Genomic DNA, 17,897 nt, shown 5'->3' with positions numbered 1-17,897 from the left:
GGAGCTGCTGTCAGTCCCCTCTCCTCTCCTCCTCTCCCTCTCTCCTCTCCTCTCCTCTCCCCTCTTCCCTCCTCTCCTCCCCTCTCAGAACACAGTACCAGCCTGGGGTTATGATGGCGTGCCAGCACATCAGGAGAAGAGCATTTGACTGCTTCAACACCTAATCATGTCTCCTCTGGGCAGATCTCTCTAGGAAGACCTCATCCTCCTATTCCTACTTCCTATATTCCTCCTCTTCCTCCTCCCTTTCCTCCTCCTCCTCCTCCTCCCTCTCCTCCTCCCTCTCCTCCTCTCCCTCCTCCTCCTCTCCCACCTCCTCCTCCTCCTCCTCTCCCACCTCCTCCCTCTCCTCTTCTGCATCCTCCCTCTCCTTCTCCTCCTCCTCGTCCTCCTCCTCCTCCTCCTCTACCTCCTCTTCCTCCTCCTCCTCCTCTCCCAGCTCCTCCACTCCCTCTTCCTCTTTCTCCTCCCTCTCCTCCTCGCTTTCCTCCTCCTCTTTCTCCCTCTCCCTCTTCTCTTCCCTCTCATCCACTTCCTCCTCCTCCTTCTCCTCCTCCCTCCCCTTCTTCTCCTCTTTCTGCAGGGCTCTGGTCTACACTTGACTCTACTGTATGAACACAGACACTATCTGCTGCACTTACACAACCCACCAATACAGAAAGACCTGGAGAAACTCCCGGTGCATAGGCGTTGGCTTAATCGGCTTAATCTACCAACCAATAATCTACCAAAACACGCCTCGCAGTCGTGTGATTCGCTAAAATTAAATGATGACAAATACTTTACCCAGTTGGTCACTCCCATGGAAATATATGGTCCCTCCCACTAAGGCAAACTTTGAATCGTTGATATCCCAGGCTCATTGTCACGATCGTCGGGAACAGAGGACCAATGCGCAGCGTTATTTGCGAACATATTTATTAGTGATTTACCGAACAAAACAACAAAACGATAACGTGACGTCCTTAGACAAATACACCCTACTAGGAACACGGAACAAGATCCCACAAACACTGAGGGAAAACAGACTGTTTAAATATGGTTCCCAATCAGAGACAACCAGCAACAGCTGACACTCGTTGCCTCTGATTGGGAACCACTCTGGCCAACATAGAAATACAAGACCTCGAATGGAAAACAAAGAGCACAAAACATAGACTCTACACACCCTGGCTCAACATAAAAGAGTCCCTAGAGCCAGGGCGTGACAGTACCCCCCCCCAAAGGCGCAGACTACGACCGCGCCAACAGAACACCACAGGGGAGGGACCGGGTGGGCACTCCGCCTTGGCGGCGGATCCGGCTCTGGGCATGATCCCCACTCCCTCTCTAACCCCCCACAGTACCCCTGGTCCGGTCTGGCCCTGCTGGCCGGAGCTGGACTGAACACTGGTGGAGCGGATTGCTCTAGCTCCGACGTGGAGCAGCTGACCGGTACCGGACCAGGCACCGGTGGAGCAGGCACGGGTCGTGCCGGACTGACGACGCACACCACTGGCTTGGTGTGGGGAGCAGGAACAGGCCGAGCCGGGCTGACGAAGCGCACCACTGACTTGGTGCGGAGAGCAGGAATGGACCGGGCCGGGCTGGCGACGCGCACCACTGACTTGGTGCGGGGAGCAGGAACAGACCGGGCCGGACTGGCGACGCGCACCATCGGCTTGGTGCGGGGAGCAGGAACAGGCCGGACCGGGCTGGCGACGCGCACCATAGGCTCGGTGCGGGGAGCAGGAACAGGCCGGGCCGGGCTGGCGACGCGCACCATAGGCTTGGTGCGGGGAGCAGGAACAGGCCGGACCGGGCTGGCGACGCGCACCATAGGCTTGGTGCGGGGAGCAGGAACAGGCCGGGCCGGGCTGGCGACGCGCACCATAGGCTCGGTGCGGGGAGCAGGAACAGGCCGGGCCGGGCTGACGACACGCACCACAGGCTCGATGCGAGGAACAGGAACAGGACGGACCGTACTGGGGACACACACCACTGGCCCTATGCAGGGATCAGGAACGGGCCGGACCGGACTTGTAACACACCCCAGTACCTCTCGCCGTGCCTCCACACTTTCCCTCTCCTCTGTGACCAGTGGCCCCCTTAACCTGGCGGCCTCCTCTGCACACCCGCTGGACCGCTCCATCACGGCCTCCTGCTGCCCCGTCGTCCACAGCGTGAGCCCCCCCCCTAAAAAATTTCTGGGGGTCTCTCCTCCCCGTGGGCCAGGCCTCTATAGTTCTCGCCCAACTCTCGCTCTTCTGCTTCCAACTCCAGCCATTCTGCTCTTCATTTGGCTTGACCCAGTCGAGACTCTTCCTCCACTGTTCCCAAGTCCACCCTCTCTGCTCTTCACTAGGCTTGACCCAGTCGAGGTTGCCACGGAGATCCGCTAGCGATTCCCCTGGCGATGGCTCCTGGACACGCTGCTTGGTCCAGTTTTGGTGGGATCTTCTGTCACGATCGTCGGGAACAGAGGACCAATGCGCAGCGTTATTTGCGAACATATTTATTAGTGATTTACCGAACAAAACAACAAAACGATAACGTGACGTCCTTAGACAAATACACCCTACTAGGAACACGGAACAAGATCCCACAAACACTGAGGGAAAACAGACTGTTTAAATATGGTTCCCAATCAGAGACAACCAGCAACAGCTGACACTCGTTGCCTCTGATTGGGAACCACTCTGGCCAACATAGAAATACAAGACCTCGAATGGAAAACAAAGAGCACAAAACATAGACTCTACACACCCTGGCTCAACATAAAAGAGTCCCTAGAGCCAGGGCGTGACACTCATATGTGCTGTGCGTAATAGCCTGGGAACTAGGTTACTAACAAACCCCTCAATGGGACGACCATATGTTTACCTCTTATAAAGTTATTACCACTTTCATTCAAGATGATGAAGTTTCCCACCCTGCAGGTAACATACTATAAATTCCCTGAATTTAATCATAGTCTGCGTTTTAATACCTGTAATATCTTCATATGATTTTCTCCTCTCCCTGTAATGTGCTATACCAAACCTTTTACAGGACACATCTGTGTGGAGAGAGAGGACAGTGTATGCTTGGTGAAATGACATTTCCATACATAAAAACTCTACAGGAGTCACAGTCCTCAGGGAGTAATAATGGTTTCAGCACAACACTACCAGGACTAAACTAAAACGGCACCTGTCTTTATTTAACCTGAATGAATCACAGCATATAGGTAGAATTAAGCTCTTCCACAGACTGCCCTGCCTAGAGGTAACTAGGGCCTACAGTACGCCTCTCCACTCTGTAACCAGGAAGTATGTAACCAGGAAGTGAGATACAAATTATAGCAGGGTGACTAATCATTCTTAACACCGTCTCCTCCTCGTGTTAATGTGGTGGTGCAGCAGCTATTTCCTCCCCTGTTTGGATAGTGCTCATGTCTAGTGGTGGAGTTGTAAAGGTACAGTACAGGCTAGGACACACACATACATTTTGTTTCCATAACAGTGAGAGGGAGGCAGCCTGTGTAGGCTGCTAGGTCACATCTTCCTCTGTGGCTCGTTGCTCTGAGCATTGCTGAACCCACCCATTTATTTTGGTTTGTCCTAAACTATGTTTATCTCCTTCCTGACAAGTGGAACTCCAAAAAGAACATGCTTAAAGAGAAAAGGCAAATGGCTCTCTCTGACGGATCCTAAGAAGTATACATACCACCCCATCATTTAGATTTATTAAATTCAGATCACCTTTAAATGGCAACATGAAAGCAAAACTAACAGGATAAATAGTCTGGGTTCATGCAGACAGGGCTCACAAAGACTGCACACACTGTCAGTGGGTGCTGTAGGTGGGTGTGGTGCAGGAATCAGGCGCAGGACGCAGAAACTTAGTCCAAAAGACTTTAGTGAATACTCACTCAATACACGAGCCAAAAAGCCCGGAGGCGAGAAAATACGCACACAGGCGTAAACCAAAATGCGCACTAACATGTGCGAGAACCCTCCTAAACAGAGGAGGAAAACAACGAAGTACAGACGACCAACAGTAGCGCACAAACACGACAGCAAGGACAATCACACACAACACCTGACAAACACAACGAGAACTTATAGGACACTAATGAGCGCTAAACGAAAAACAGGTGTACAACATCAAGACAAAACCAAACGAACATCGAAACATACAACGGTGGCAGCTAGTACTCCGGAGACGACGACCGCCGAAGCCTGCCCGAGCAAGGAAGAGAGGCAGCCTCGGCCGAAACCGTGACACACACACTTGCTCACACACACACACACACACACACACACACATACACACACGCATGTAAATATATAACAATTCTGAACTAATACACACAACACTAAAAGGAACGATCTGAAAGAGCCTTTCCTGTGAGTAAATGATGTGTGACCTAGCCATGTTGTTCACACAGGTTAAAACCATTACATACATCTGGATACCACATGTAACAAAGACAGACGTTCCCCTGTCATTGGCCCGGAGCCCATCTATACCCTGTTCTCTCATTGGATTAGAGAGTGTTAACAACCTGCTTTCCTATTGGCTCTCAGCATGCCAAGACCCAGTTCTCCTATTGGCCCACAGTGTTCCAGCATGATTTGAGAAGCCAGAGATATGATGTTTGGTGTTGTTACAAGTAAAGACAAAGTTCCTGTGATCTCGGCCGAAACCGTGACTGTACCCCCCCCTTGACGCGCGGCTCCAGACGTGCGCCGACTCCGGCCTCGGGGACGACCAGGAGGACGCGGAGCAGGGCGCGTCGGGTGACTACGGTGGAATTCTGTCAGGAGAGACGGGTCCAAAATGTCTCTCCTTGGCACCCAGCACCGTTCCTCCGGGCCGTACCCCTCCCACTCCACGAGATATTGGAGACCCCCCATCCGACGTCTCGAATCCAAGATGGACCGCACGGAGTACGCCGGTGCCCCCTCGATGTCCAATGGGGGCGGAGGAGTCTCTCTGATTTCATTTTCCTGGAGTGGACCAGCTACCACCGGCCTGAGAAAAGACACATGGAACGAGGGGTTAATATTCTTATACTCAATAGGCAGTTGTAATCTGTAACACACCTCGTTCAATCTTCTCAGGACTTTAAACGGCCCCACAAACCGCCGACCCAGTTTCCGGCAGGGCAGGCGGAGAGGCAGGTTTCTGGTAGAGAGCCAGACTCGATCACCAGGTGCGTACACCGGCCCCTCACTGCGGTGGAGATTGGCGCTCGCCTTCTGACGACGGAGGGCCCGCTGCAGGTGGACGTGTGCAGCGTTCCACGTCTCCTCCGAGCGCCGCACCCACTCATCCACCGCAAGAGCCTCGATCTGGCTCTGCTGCCATGGTGCCAGAACCGGCTGGTAACCTAACACACATTGGAAAGGGGTTAGGTTAGTTGAGGAATGGCGTAGGGAATTCTGGGCCATTTCTGCCCAGGGAACGTACCGTGCCCACTCCTCTGGCCGGTCCTGGCAGTATGATCTAAAAAACCTACCCACATCCTGGTTCACACGTTCCACCTGCCCATTACTCTCAGGATGGTAACCCGAGGTGAGGCTCACCGAGACCCCTAAACGCTCCATAAACGCTCTCCAGACTCTGGAGGTGAACTGGGGACTTCGATCAGACACAATATCCTTGGGTACCCCGTAGTGCCGGAAAACGTGGGTGAATAGAGCTTCGGCGGTCTGTAGGGCAGTAGGAAGGCCCAGCATAGGGAGCAAACGACAGGCCTTAGAGAACCGGTCCACAACGACCAGTATAGTAGTATTCCCCTGCGAGGGGGGAAGGTCAGTGACGAAGTCCACCGAGAGGTGAGACCATGGTCGTTGTGGAACGGGCAGGGGTTGTAACTTACCCCTAGGCAGATGTCTAGGTGCCTTACACTGGGCGCACACTGAGCAGGAGGAGACATAAACCCTCACATCCCTCGCTAACGTGGGCCACCAGTACTTAGCACTAAGGCAGTGCACTGTCCGGCCAATACCAGGATGTCCTGAGGAGGGTGACGTGTGAGCCCAATAGATCAATCGATCCCGAACCTCGAGCGGGACGTACGTCCGACCCTCCGGGCATTGAGGAGGACTAGGGTCGGTGCGCAACGCCCGCTCGATCTCAGCATCGACCTCCCACACTACCGGTGCCACCAGACAAGACTCCGGCAGTATGGGAGTGGGCTCCACGGACCTCTCCTCCGTGTCATACCGCCGAGACAGTGCGTCTGCCTTACCGTTCTGTGACCCAGGGATGTACGTGATCTTAAATACGAACCGGGCCAAAAACATGTTCCACCGCGCCTGGCGAGGGTTCAGTCTCCTAGCTGCCCGGATGTACTCCAGGTTACGGTGGTCAGTCAAAATGAGAAAAGGGTGTTGAGCCCCCTCAAGCCAATGCCTCCACACCTTTAGGGCCTGTACCACGGCTAACAGCTCCCTGTCCCATACGTCATAATTTCGCTCCGCCGGACTGAGCTTTTTGGAATAAAAAGCACAGGGGCGGAGTTTAGGTGGCGTGCCGGACCGTTGCGAAAGCACGGCTCCTATACCGGCCTCTGACGCGTCCACCTCTACCTGAAATGGTAAAGAGGGATCCGGATGGGCCAGCACCGGAGCCGAGTAAACAGGTCCTTCAGCCTCCCAAAAGCCCTGTCCGCCTCGGCTGACCACTGCAAACGCACCGGACCCCCCTTCAAAAGAGACGTTATGGGAGCTGCCACCTGTCCAAAACCCCCCGGATAAACCTCCGGTAGTAATTTGCAAACCCCAAAAACTGCTGCACCTCTTTAACAGTGGTTGGAGTTTGCCAATTACGCACGGCTGACACCCGGTCAACCTCCATCTTCACCCCTGACGCAGACAACTGATAACCCAAAAAGGAGATCGACTCCTGGAAAAACAGACATTTCTCTGCCTTGACATACAGGTCGTGCTCCAACAGCCTCCTCAACACTCGGCGCACCAGGGCCACATGCTCGACTCGGGTAAACGAGTACACGAGAATGTCATCTATGTACACGACCACCCCCTGCCCCTGAATGTCCCTGAATATCTCATCCACGAATGATTGGAAAACTGAAGGAGCGTTCATCAACCCGTATGGCATGACAAGATACTCGTAATGCCCCGAGGTGGTACTAAACGCTGTCTTCCATTCATCGCCCTCTCTAATGCGCACCAAGTTGTAAGCGCTCCTGAGATCTAATTTTGTGAAAAAACGCGCCCCGTGCAATGACTCCGTCATGGTCACAATCAGAGGAAGTGGATAACTGTACTTCACCGTGATCTGATTGAGACTACGGTAATCAATGCACGGGCGTAACCCTCCATCCTTCTTCTTCACAAAAAAGAAACTCGAGGACGCAGGGGAAGTGGATGGCCGTATGTATCCTTGTCTCAGAGATTCGTCTATGTAAGTCTCCATAGCTCTCTTCTCCTCTTGAGACAGAGGATACACATGGCTCCGTGGGAGCGCAGCTCCTGCCTGGAGGTCTATCGCACAATCTCCCTGCCTATGAGGAGGTAACTGCGTCGCCCTCGACTTACTGAACACAATAGCCAAATCCTCATACTCGGGGGGAATGTGCAATGCGGGCACCTGGTTTGGACTCTCCACCGAGGTAGCCCCTACGGAAACACCTAAACATCGACCCACACACTGGGCAGACCACTCCATCAGAGCCCTCTCCTGCCACGAAATAGACGGATTATGGATACTCAACCAGGGCATTCTCAGCACCACCGGATACGCAGGCGAGTCGATCAGAAATAGTTGGATAATCTCCTCATGACCCCCCTGCGTACACATCCTAAGTGGTGCCGTGACTTCCCTGATCAAGCCCGATCCTAACGGACGGCTATCTAGGGCATGAACGGGGAATGGGACGTCAACAGGAAGAAGGGGAATCCCTAATTCTACACAAAATTTTCTATCAACAAAATTCCCAGCCACGCCTGAATCTACCAGCGCCTTATGCTGGGAATGAGATGCAACCTGTGGAAATCGCACAGGTATACAGAAGTGCGCAACTGAGAGCTCTGGGTAAGTGGGGCGCCTACTCACCGGGAAGGACTCCCCAGTGCGGAGCCTGTCGTCTTCTCCCCTAGGAGACCCTCCCCAGCACCTAGCCGCGGTGTGTCCTCCACGGCCACAGTTGGTGCAGAGGACGGCCCCCCTCGTGCTCCGACCCCTCCTCTCTCTAGCGCCAGCACCCCCGTGCTCCATAGGGCTCGGCTCGGAGGTGCTGGAGGATGGAATGGACAGACCCCCCTCGGAACGTCCACGCGGGTAGCCAGCAGGGTGTCCAGCCTGATGGACATGTCCACTAACTGATCGAAAGAGAGGCTGGTATCCCTGCAGGCCAGCTCCCGACGGACGTCCTCTCGTAGACTACAGCGGTAGTGATCGATGAGGGCCCGCTCATTCCACCCTGCATCCGCCGCTAGAGTTCGGAATTCTAAAGCGAACTCCTGGGCGCTCCTCCTCCCCTGCCGGAGGTAGAACAGACGCTCCCCCGCCGCTTTCCCCTCAGGTGGATGGTCAAACACAGCCCTGAAGCGGCGGGAGAACTCAGAGTAGGTGATGGTGGTGGCGTCTATTCTCCTCCACTCGGCGTTGGCCCATTCCAACGCCTTGCCGGTAAGACAGGAGATGAGGGCGGACACGCTCTCGTGTCCCGAGGGCGCCGGGTGTACGGTGGCCAGGTATAGCTCCACCTGTAGAAGGAAGCCCTGACACCCGGCCGCGGTCCCATCATAGGCCCTCGGGAGCGAGAGCCGAATTCCCCTGGGTTCCGGAGCTTGAATGGGCTGACTGGCCGATGGTGAGGCACGGGAGGTGGAGTTGTGGGTGTCCCTCTGGTCTCCCAGCGTTGAAGGGTGTTAATCACGTCCTGCAGGGCGGTCCCGATACGAAGGATCTGATCGTTCTGCTCACGGACCCTATCCTCCAGAGACTCAGATGCTGCTGCGGCTCCTGCTGATTCCATCATTTTGGTGTGTGATTCTGTCAGTGGGTGCTGTAGGTGGGTGTGGTGCAGGAATCAGGCGCAGGACGCAGAAACTTAGTCCAAAAGACTTTAGTGAATACTCACTCAATACACGAGCCAAAAAGCCCGGAGGCGAGAAAATACGCACACAGGCGTAAACCAAAATGCGCACTAACATGTGCGAGAACCCTCCTAAACAGAGGAGGAAAACAACGAAGTACAGACGACCAACAGTAGCGCACAAACACGACAGCAAGGACAATCACACACAACACCTGACAAACACAACGAGAACTTATAGGACACTAATGAGCGCTAAACGAAAACAGGTGTACAACATCAAGACAAAACCAAACGAACATCGAAACATACAACGGTGGCAGCTAGTACTCCGGAGACGACGACCGCCGAAGCCTGCCCGAGCAAGGAAGAGAGGCAGCCTCGGCCGAAACCGTGACACACACACACTTGCTCACACACACACACACACACACACACACACACACACACACACACACACACACACACACACATACACACACGCATGTAAATATATAACAATTCTGAACTAATACATACAACACTAAAAGGAACGATCTGAAAGAGCCTTTCCTGTGAGTAAATGATGTGTGACCTAGCCATGTTGTTCACACAGGTTAAAACCATTACATAAATCTGGATACCACATGTAACAAAGACAGACGTTCCCCTGTCATTGGCCCGGAGCCCATCTATACCCTGTTCTCTCATTGGATTAGAGAGTGTTAACAACCTGCTTTCCTATTGGCTCTCAGCATGCCAAGACCCAGTTCTCCTATTGGCCCACAGTGTTCCAGCATGATTTGAGAAGCCAGAGAAATGATGTTTGGTGTTGTGACAAGTAAAGACAAAGTTCCTGTGATCTATTCAGTGTTGATTTGTCCATGTAAGGCTTGTAAGAATAGAAAGAATTCAGCAACTCAGGCTGCTTCTCACACTCACACACATGCACACACGCAAACACCTTCACAGAACATTCCCCTCTAATCTCTCACACACCCACATCTGAAAATGGGAGCTGGCTGGCTGGCTACCTGGCTGGCTGGCTTGCTGGATCAGTCTGTTCTCCCTGGTCAACAGTCATGGGTCAGATCAGATCTGGCTTCTGCCTGTGTTCTTGTTTCTCTTTAAATTTTAAAGCTACAGTCTGGGATCTGGGAATCTGTTCAAATGCTCTAAAGTGGCATGTTGTTTGAGGAAAGACCATGTCTGCCGGAATATGCTCCCTTCCGTCCTCCAATCCTCCCATCCGTCCTCCCAGCCTCCGAACCATCCTGCCATCCGTCCTCCCATCTGTCCTGCCATCCGTCCTCCCACCCTCCGATCCATCCTGCCATCCGTCCTCCCATCCTCCCATCCATCCTCCCATCCTCCCATCCATCCTCCCATCCTCCGATCCATCCTCCCATCCTCCGATCCTTCCTGCCATCCGTCCTCCCATCTGTCCTGCCATCCGTCCTCCCAACCTCCCATCCGTCCTCCCATCCTTCCATCCGTCCTCCCATCCTCCGATCCATCCTGCCATCCGTCCTCCCATCCGTCCTCCCATCCTCCCATCCGTCCTCCCATCCCAAACTTTCCAACCAACAAAATGGAGACGGCTCAACTGAACAACCGAACTGCAAAGGGCGTGAGGAATCAAGCTCAACCAAGCCACAAAAGCACAACCATCAGGCTTAAATGATGCAATAAGAGAATGCTGCAGACAAACCAAGCTACTGGAAGCCAGGATGAATCAGAATTTCTCAGTGCACGGTATACACTCTAAATATGAATTATTAAGTGGCTATCATACCCCCATAGTATGATAATAAATCCAGGAGGGTTTGTGATGAGAGGGATGAGGTAGTGGGCTGAATGCTGATTAGAGGTGCAAGCCGGGGGGGCAGGGGCAACCTGGGGGGTGGTGGAGGGGCATAGTAGGGATGTAGGGGCTGGGGTAGGAAGTGAGCCGGGTGGGGATGGTGGGGGGTGGGGGGGTCGAGCCCCCTGAGGAGTAGGAAGAGCCTGCCGCCTGGAACTTAACATGCAGGAAAAACCCTGATCCTTCCCTTTAACCTCTGACACCAGCGGAGCCTCAGATCAGATCACAAACATTGCCGACAGTCCGATACATCCATTGTCAGCCCTCTCTCTCTCGCTCTCTCTCTCTCTCTCTCTCTCTCTCTCTCTCTCTCTCTCTCTCTCTCTCTCTCTCTCTCTCTCTCTCTCTCTCTCTCTCTCTCTCTCTCTCTCTCTCTCTCTCTCTCTCTCTCTCTCTCTCTCTCTCTCTCTCTCTCTCTCTCTCTCTCTCTCTCTCTCTCTCTCTCTCTCTCTCTCTCTCTCTCTCTCTTCAGTCATTCCTGGGAAGTAGAGGTTTATTCAGATTGACAGAGAGAGAACACATGGACCAACCCTGGACAAGCATTGACAATAGAGAATGTGCTCACATTTCTTGTTATGTCCAGTACACATGGCCTCAATATTTGTGTGTCCATTATAGTCATCTGGTATTGAGTGTAAAAAGCCTAACACATTTACTTTTTACAAAACCAAGCATCTACTGTTAAACCTTTTCAGTGAAACCCAAGGTACCTGGTTTCTGGAATCAAAAACATGAGCTGAGTTGTACTGTAGCAACGCCCATCTTTTCCCAGACGATGTCTTAAAGCGTCAGCCTGTAAAACATTCCAATCACACAACTTACCTTCTTTTATCACACAAGCTCTCTTGACAAGTCCAATGTTTTCCCTGCAATAATAACCCTTTACCTGCAAGTCGTATGCTGGTGACAGCCCAGGAACAACAAACTACTAAACTTGAAAAGAAGAAGAGGGAGAGAACACTGTTTGGTTCCACCACATAAATACATGTGAAGGCAAATGTACTGAAGCCCTTGTGATACATTGCAGTAACCTGGAGGCTAGAGCTCCAGAGGGCCCTGGCACCCAGTCAAACAGGCCTATTTGGATGCAGTTTGGAGCGGACAGACAGTAGATGATGCCTGCCTGCCCTCCTGCCTGCCAGCTGCCTGTCAAGAAACACTGTTGAGTCCTGGCCTTGCAAGGTGAACTCTCAGCCTGACCTGTCTTCGGCAGGCTGCCACCAGAAAATATTATGGATAGAACTGTGATAAATATCATACTTTGATGGACTACGATGGAAAAACTGTCAGCTGGCACAAACTGTGGGCATAGTGTGTGTGTGTGTGTGTGTGTGTGTGTGTGTGTGTGTGTGTGAATGTGAAGGATGTAAGCAGCTGCAGTGGCGTCTTCTACCACAGGGTGGTGTCAGTCTGACCACTGAGCAGTCAGTCTTAATCCTTCAACACTTGGTCCACTAACTCTGGGGACACAACACATGCAGACAGCCAATGGCATTAAACAGGCACACCAAGAAACACTCTAGTTATAGTCTTAAATTAGGGCCTGGAGATTTTCCTAGTCAGGTCAAGTGAACAGGAATGGAACTGTCACCCTGTTCAGTTAGTTGTCCAGGAGACTGCTGTTTTAGAGAGCTAAATGGTATACAGAATAGATACGATACACACATCAGACCCTCTCTTTGTATTGTAGTACAGAGACCCAAAGCCCACAGCGGAAAGACATTTCATGGTCCAGCACCAGAACTAAGCCCTAACATCTTAACATATCCATATAAACACCAACCCCAGTCTGACCCTATAGCTCAGGGGATGGAGGCTATAGAATTAGAATGAGAACGAAGCACCACCGGGTTGAACCTGAATACAGTGCATTCGGAAAGTATTCATACCCATTCCCTTTTTCCACATTTTGTTACTGTGATGAGGTGATGTCGAATGAGTCAGGCGCAGGAGGGTAAATCACAGAATAACAGGCTTTATTCCGCAAATACAGAGTTACGCAGAAATGCGTCAAACACTCTAGTGCGCAAAACAGGCGCACTGGAAAATACAAGGCACACAGGGAAATATCCTGGCGATACAAAATACACAGAGCTCCACCGAGCTTCACTATCCTCCACAATAACCAATCACACACAAAGGCAAGGGGGCAGAGGGAACACTTACACAGGTACTGATGAGGGGATATGAACCAAGTGTGTGTAATAAACAAGACAAAACAAATGGAATGATGAGATGAGGAGCGGCAGTGGCTAGAAGACCGGTGAGACGAACGCCGAAGCCTGCCCGAACAAGGAGAGGTGGCAGCTTCGGCGGAAGTCGTGACAGTTACGTTACTGCCTTACTCTAAAATTAATTACATTAATTGTTTTCCTCATTAATCTACACACAACACCCCATAATGACAAAGCGAAAACAGGTTTTAGAACATTTTGCAAATATATTAAACATAAAAACAGAAATACCTTATTTACATAAGTATTCAGACCCTTTCCTATGAGACTCAAAATTGAGCTCAGGTGCATCCTGTTTCCATTGATCATCCTTGAGATGTTTCTACAACTTGATTGGAGTCCACCTGTGGTTTGGAAAGTCACACAACTGTAGAGCAAAAACCAAGCCATGAGGTTGAAGGAATTGTCTGTAGAGCTCTGAGACAGGATTGTGTCGAGGCACAGATCTGGGGAAGGGTACCAAAAAATGTCTGCAGCATTGAAGGTCCCCAAGAACACAGTGGCCTCCATCATTCTTAAATGGAAGAAGTTTGGAACCACCAAGACTCTTCCTAGACCTGGCCGCCTGGCCAAACTGAGCAATCGGGGGAGAAGGACCTTGGTCAGAGAGGTGACCAAGAACCCGATGGTCACTCTGACAGAGCTCCAGAGTTCCTCTGTGGAGATGTTAGAACCTTCCAGAAGGACAACCATCTCTGCAGAACTCCACCAATCAGGCCTTTATGGTAGAGTGGCCAGACAGAAGCCACTCCTCAGTAAAAGGCACATGACAGCCCACTTGGAGTTTGCCAATTGGAACCTAAAGGACTCTCAGACCATGAGAAACAAGATTCTCTGGTGTAATGAAACCAAGATTGAACTCTTTAGCCTGAATGCCAAGCATCACGTCTGGAGGAAACCTGGCACCATCCCTACGGTGAAGCATGGTGGTGGCAGCATCATGCTGTGGGGATGTTTTCCGGCGGCAGGGACTGGGAGACTAGTCAGGATTGATGGAAAGATGAACAGAGCAAAGTACAGAGAGATCCTTGATGAAAACCTACTCCAGAGCGCTCAGGACCTCAGACTGAGGCGAAGGTTCACCTTCCAACAGGACAATTACCCTAAGCACACAGCCAAGATAACGCAGGAGTGGCTTCGGAACAAGTCTCTGAATGTCTTTGAGTGGCCTAGCCAGATCCCGGACTTGAACCCGATCTAACATCTCTGGAGAGACTCTGCAGTGACGCTCCCCATCCAACCTGACAGAGCTTTAGAGGATCTGCAGAGAAGAATGAGAGAAACTCCCCAAATACAGGTGTGCCAAGCTTGTAGCATCATACCCAAGATGACTCAAGGTTGTAATCGCTGCCTAATGTGCTTCAACAAAGTACTAAGTAAAGGGTCTGAATACTTATGTAAATGTGATATTTCTGTTCTTCTTTGTATTATAAATTTGAAACAATTCTAAAAACCAGTTTTTGCTTTGTTATTATGGGATTTTTTGTGTAGATTGATGAGGGAAAAAAACTATTTAATACATTTTAGAATAAGGCTGTAACGTCAATGGGTCTGAATACTTTTCGAACACACTGTGTATGGGAACTGTGCCAGGTGAGCAGGCCCCATGAAAGAGAGAGAGGAAGAAGAATAAAGAGAGAGCAAGACAGAGAAGAGAGAGACAGAGAAGAGAGAGACAGAGAAGAGAGAGACAGAGAAGAGAGAGACAGAAGAGAGAGACAGAGAAGAGAGAGACAGAGAAGAGAGGGACAGAGAAGAGAGGGACAGAGAAGAGAGGGACAGAGAAGAGAGAGACAGAGAAGAGAGAGACAGAGAAGAGAGGGACAGAGAAGAGAGAGAGAAGAGAGAGACAGAGAAGAGAGAGACAGAGAAGAGAGGGACAGAGAAGAGAGAGAGAAGAGAGGGACAGAGAAGAGAGAGAGAAGAGAGGGACAGAGAAGAGAGAGACAGAGAAGAGAGAGACAGAGAAGAGAGAGACAGAGAAGAGAGAGACAGAGAAGAGAGAGACAGAGAAGAGAGAGACAGAGAAGAGAGAGACAGAGAAGAGAGGGACAGAGAAGAGAGAGACAGAGAAGAGAGAGACAGAGAAGAGAGAGACAGAGAAGAGAGAGACAGAGAAGAGAGAAAGAGCGACAGAGACAGAGAACGGAGATCCATTCAGACAGCGTTCACTACCCTACTCAACCCCACGGTTGAAGTCGAAGCCTAAGAACCCCATACATACTGTAGGCAGCTGTGAAGTGGATCCCCAACGAGAACGCATAGCACTGCTCCTTAGACAGAGAATCTGTTTTGACTGTGAGGATTGTCTCCGGTGATAGAGGAGAAGCCCAGACAAATTCAGGCTTGATAGAATAAAGTGTGTGGGGTGATGCACTAGTAATTTATGAGCTTGAAGCTTGAAGGAAGGGGGGAATTTTATCTCCTATATTGAGATCATCAGCTTCAAGTTCCAGCATGGGCCTGTCATAATGCTGAAGGACTTTCATGGCTGAGAAAGACAAGGAATCCAACCAGTCAGTCAATCGATGTGCTTATAGCATGTTGGGAATTAATACAGTTTTAAAACGTGCAGCCAGGAGGAAAGCTATGACTTAAGAGAAAATAATGAACCCCTTAAAGGATCATGTATCTGGGCATGTAGCTAGCCTGTTAACGCCTTGGAGAGTTCCAACTGAAAACGTTACTGCCTATTGCAATAAATAACCCTTTATGACCATGTTGAGAAAGAAAGTCATCCTGCTGTACCTTCTGTAGTTTTTATGTTCACTTACAACGTTAAGTTGAGTTCAACTTCCTTTAAAAAAGGCTACATTACAGTCATAGGTAAGCTTGCGCCCCAAAAAAACGTTATATACTGTATTTTGTCTGAACGTTCATTGGCCCTATAAATACTCTTTATATTTTTATGTTTTTAAATGGGATTTTACAGTTCCTGCTGGCATTTCTCTATAAAACATGGAGTTGTGTAAGATGCTAAGCACTAGTACCTTACAGCCGTGGTCCCTGAGCAGATCAGGCTCAACAACAAAGAGCTGAAACAACCATCAAGAGCCAAGACTGACCGTCCGCTATCACTATTACAGCAAGCCACTGACCGTCCGCTATCACTATCACAGCAAGCCACTGACCGTCCGCTATCACTATCACAGCAAGCCACTGACCGTACGCTATCACTATCACAGCAAGCCACTGACTACCTGCTATCACTATCACAGCAAGCCACTGACCGTCTGCTATCACTATCACAGCAAGCCACTGACCACCTGCTATCACTATCACAGCAAACTACTGACCGTCTGCTATCACTAACAGAGCAAGCCACTGACCGTCTGCTATCACTATAACAGCAAGCGTTTGTTCCTCTCCTCCTTCTCTTCCTCTCTTCCCTCTCTTCCATGTCTTTGACGGACTACAAGGGCTAAAGGAGGAGGAGAGCTGTCCAAAATCCACCTTTTATCCCACAGATGTGGCGCAGGGGTAGAGGAGGGACGGCGGGAGGGAGGGAGGAGGAGGAGGCGAGGAAGATTCTGGCACAGTAACAGACAGGGGTCGAGTTTGATGGAGAAAGAGAGAGAAATAGAGAGGGGGGGACACAGAGAGACAGAGAGAGAGAGAGAGAGAGAGAGAGAGAGAGAGAGAGAGAGAGAGAGAGAGAGAGAGAGAGAGAGACCGATAGGGAGAGAGAGAGAGACAGAGAGAGAGAGCGCGAGAGAAGGGAGGGTGCTGTGTATCACAGAGAGACAGATACAGTATTTCACGATACAGCATTTCACCATGTCTGACCTGAAGAGGAAATGTTCAAATGCCATTCCAGAGAGAGAAGTAAAAAGAATGGATCCATGTTTAGTTTTTCTTTACAGTACTGACTCACAGTCTCCAAAGTACTGCCAAATCTATACATACACTAGCCAATGTGTGTATCCCTCAGACTACACCCCAACGTACAGTATATATCCCTTCCTTGTAAAAGAAAAGTCCACTCATCACTTCAAATCAAATCAAATGTCACATACACGTGTTTAGCAGATGTTATTGCGGGTGTAGTGAAATGCTTGTGTTTCTAGCTCCGACAGTGCAGTAATATCTAACAAGGGATATCTAACAATTTCACAACATAAACCCAATACACACAAATCTAAGCAATGGAATTAAGAACAGATAAATAAATATATGGATGAGCAATGTCAGAGCGGCATAGACTAAGATACAGTAGAATAGTATAGAATACAGTATATACATATGAGATGAGTAATGCAAGATATGTAAACATGATTAAAGTGACTAGTGTTCCATTTATTAAAGTGGCCAGTGATTTCTAATCTAGGTATATAGACTGCAGCCTCTAATGTGCTAGTGAAGGCTATTTAACAGTCTGATGGCTGTGAGATAGAAGCTGTTTTTCAGTCTCTCGGTCCAGCTTTAATGCACCTGTACTGACCTCACCTTCTGGATGATAGCGGGGTGAACAGGCAGTGGCTCGGGTGGTTGTTGTCCTTGATTATCTTTTTGGTTGCGGGCGGTGCAGTTGCCGTACCAGGTGGTGATACAGCCCGAAAGGATGTTCTCAATTGTGCATCTCTAAATGTTTGTGAGGGTTTTAGGTGCCAAACCAAATTTATTCAGTCTCCTGAGGTTGAAGAGGCGCTGTTGCACCTTCTTCACCACACTGTCTGTGTGGGTGGACCATTTCAGTTTATCAGTGATGTGTACGCCAAGGAACTTGAAGCTTTCCACCTTCTCCACTGCGTTCCCGTTGATGTGGATAGGGGGGTGTTCCCTCTGC

This window comes from Coregonus clupeaformis, unplaced genomic scaffold (genome assembly GCF_020615455.1).
Source record: "Coregonus clupeaformis isolate EN_2021a unplaced genomic scaffold, ASM2061545v1 scaf0622, whole genome shotgun sequence".
Taxonomy (NCBI): Eukaryota; Metazoa; Chordata; class Actinopteri; order Salmoniformes; family Salmonidae; genus Coregonus; species Coregonus clupeaformis.
Note: the sequence above shows the minus strand (reverse complement) of the source record.